This window comes from Meleagris gallopavo, chromosome 8 (assembly GCF_000146605.3).
Source record: "Meleagris gallopavo isolate NT-WF06-2002-E0010 breed Aviagen turkey brand Nicholas breeding stock chromosome 8, Turkey_5.1, whole genome shotgun sequence".
Lineage (NCBI taxonomy): Eukaryota > Metazoa > Chordata > Aves > Galliformes > Phasianidae > Meleagris > Meleagris gallopavo.
Window position 1 is genome coordinate 14732991 of NC_015018.2, and position 3416 is coordinate 14736406.

Here is a 3416-nt window from a genome sequence, read left to right on the forward strand (position 1 = left end):
AAAAGCTAGGTTGTTCAACAAAGAAGCACAATAGAAGCAAACAAGTATTTTGTTTGATTGAGCTGTGTGCTGCAGGACATGCTTGGAGTGGCACATGCTGTACTGATGGTTGAGCATCCACAGAAGCTGTACCATGCCAATAAGCCACATGCAAACTGCCATCATTCCAGCAGCAGCAGGGACCAGCACCTTCAGTCCCATTTAATCCAGGTTGTTCTTCACATCACATACAACTCCCGTCCTATCCTCACGTTTTCCTACTTCCACTGTGTTTTATAATAATCCCCTCTTGAGTACTCAAGGGGCTGTGTACAAGTACATCAGCTGGGGCAGAGCTTTAAAAGCCACAGTAATTAGCTATGCTAGTGATTGTATGCTGAGAAGCAGCATGTCACACTGACCGCACTTGGTGAAAATACCTTTTTGGACAAAGTGGGAAGAGTATAAACAATCTCTGTCCAAGTCATAAACCAAACATTCAGCCACTTTAAGCAGACACCACAGTGATCAGCAGTTTCTAATACCAGATTTGTGAACCACAACATGAAAAGTCCAGTGTCTGTACTGTTAGACTTTACTCTGAATCTTTGGCATGTTCACACTGATTAACCTGACACTGCCTACATTTCAGGGTAGTGCAAATCACCCATTCCCTTCAGAAGGAGCTGCAAATTATCCTCACTGTTACACTGTTCTTTTGCACGGCAACAGATGAGCTACGGTTATTACTTGGCTGCTACGTGCCTCGTAAGAAAAAGTATTAATCACATATATGCCATAAAGCCATATATTGTAAAAGCACAAAAATAAACCTAACATTTAGGAGAATGCTAAATTTACAAGTCACAGGTGCAAGACACAGATAACTAAACGTTACCTTCTCTCCAAGCTTAATACTTTCAGCACCACACATGAACCTTTCCGCCCTCCTCTCTGCTACTCAGTCACACAGGCGTCCAACCTGGACTGACTGAACATCCACAGATTATTTTCAACCATCCAGATGTAAAAGACAGAGAAGAAGCATCAATAGTTTCCTTAGATGTGAGATTTCACAATACATAGGTTATCTGAGAGTTACACCCCTGCACCAGACATGGAGCAAACACTCATGCACAACACAGCCTGCCCACCTCTCTCCCTTCTCTTGCACCCAAGTACTGCTATCTAATGCTATCTAATCATTCAGGAAGCTTTTGTTTAACTCAACCAACTTATTGCAAAAGAATATTTAGCTCTTCAAGAAACAAGTGACAACTTCTCCCTGTGCAAAAATTAAGGGCATACATCTGACTATATGAGTACAGAAGTGTGTGCAATGTATAAGCAGCTGATACAAGTCTGTAACTTGTTCAGACACAGAAATATTCCATAGTAGACAAAACCGCAGGAACAACGCCAACTTCACAGAAAGCTTACATGCACTAATATTCGCATTCTGAGTGCTTGGCAACAAGCAACATATTTTATGAGTTTGTATTTTAATGCTGGGTTACATCAAAAGTTAGCTTTAATTGTAAGTTCAATGTAGTCCATTAAATATCAAATCTCTACCTGCTAATTGTGGCATTTTCTTGAGAGATTACTAAGACCATTAGTTTCTCACCAACAGCCAAAGGTTTCCCATACTACTCTCTTCTCATCACACTGCTGAAATAGAGTGCAAACTGGTGGAATATAAAAACAAAGCAAACAAAAAGCCCAGGAGTACTGAGCTACCTTTCAATCATTCTCAAAAAGATCAACAAAAGTAACCATAACTGAAGGATCTGGAAAGCTGCGTCCAAAATCGTGGTCATATATTAGTGATTGCTCCACTGCTGCAGGCATTTTTAAAAATAAAGTCCTGTTTCAAGTTGGCTGCTGAATGCTGGCAGCACTGTGCCTGCACACCAACAATACTGCTATCGTTTGATATCACTGTGCACTCCACTGGAACAGCAGCGTCAAAATGTCAGTGGAAGCATTGGCTGCTGGTACACAGAGAGGGGGAGAAAATGAGCTACTGGGTACTGAGTTGTCATTTTTTCAACAATAACAACAAATATTGAAAAGCATTTCAGATTTTTTCTTAATTGCTGCAAAAATATTTACATAATAATAATAAATTGTAATGAAAGCTAAGTTGATAAATCCACCTTTTCTATTGGTCTATAGCAGTCTCATCCTGCTGTGCAGCTGTAACACATTCAATCATAAAGTTCTCATGCTAAAGACTCAATTTACAGTTAGAAAGCCATAATAAATAGAACATGACTGGGACAATTGTGCATCCCAACTGCACGGCATAACAACAGCACACAGCAGCTGGCTGTGACCGTAAGACGTTGTGCCATGAGACCTGAAATGTCAGTGTATCCATAAGGGTTTGGTCCTCCCTTAGAGGCAAGGCCAAATAAGACATGTTCTAAGCATTTACCTCAGTCATAAAAGAACACAGTAAAACCTCATATAATCTAGGATTTGAATTTATCAAAGGTCACTAACAGTCAAAATAAAACAGGAATAGTACCATATTAGCTGCACGTAAATGGCTAAAAGCTTTCTCTCATCCTTCTTTCCCATGCAACATAATTGTAAGTGAATGACAACTGCCATCAGCCATAACCTACCTGGCATTAAAAACACGTCAGAACTGCCACAGCATGATGACTCCAGACCATCTCCCTTGTATCACAGCCAGCCAGCCACCTCAGCACACAGACTTTCAACACGCAAGGAGCCTGCAGGACCGTTCATGTACTGCCATTATTTAGGTCTTAATGCAGAATTTGGCAGGGGAGCTACGTGTCTACGTGCTGACCTAGCGGAGCATCTTCACTGAAGGCTTCATCCATTATGGAACTTCCACAGCCTTCTACAGGGATACACCAACATGATCATACAGACGTAGCCCAGAGCCTCAGCCTTGTGGCAGCAGAGCCGTCACACACGCCAACGGCTCCACTGCCACCAAGATCCCCACACAGCTGTGCCAGCCCCAGCCAGGCAGAGCTAGCCGTGCTGCTGGCCAGGGCAGCGTTAGGCCTGGCAGGAGCTGGGAGGAGCGAGAGGGTCCGCAGCTTCACGCGCTCCTTCAGTGCCAGAGGACTGAACAGAGACAGCGTATAACAAAACCTGCCTGTTCTCTTCTGAAGAAGAACTCGTGTTAAAATGAAGCATTTTGGGAAGTAAAACCGGCCACAGTAATTCACTTCACTGATCTGTTACTCTTCAGTTACCACCCCGACGCACCGAGACAGCCGTACTACCAACAGATAGCCAACAGCCCGGTGCCGCACCGTCACCCCGCTCCTCAGCGTTCGCAGCTCGCCCCAGATCCGGCTCGTGCGCTACAAGGGCGCCGAAGGCTGACAGCTGCCCGGAGTCGCCCCCCGGCCGCGCCCCAGCGGCGCGGCGCAGCGCAGCTCAGCTCA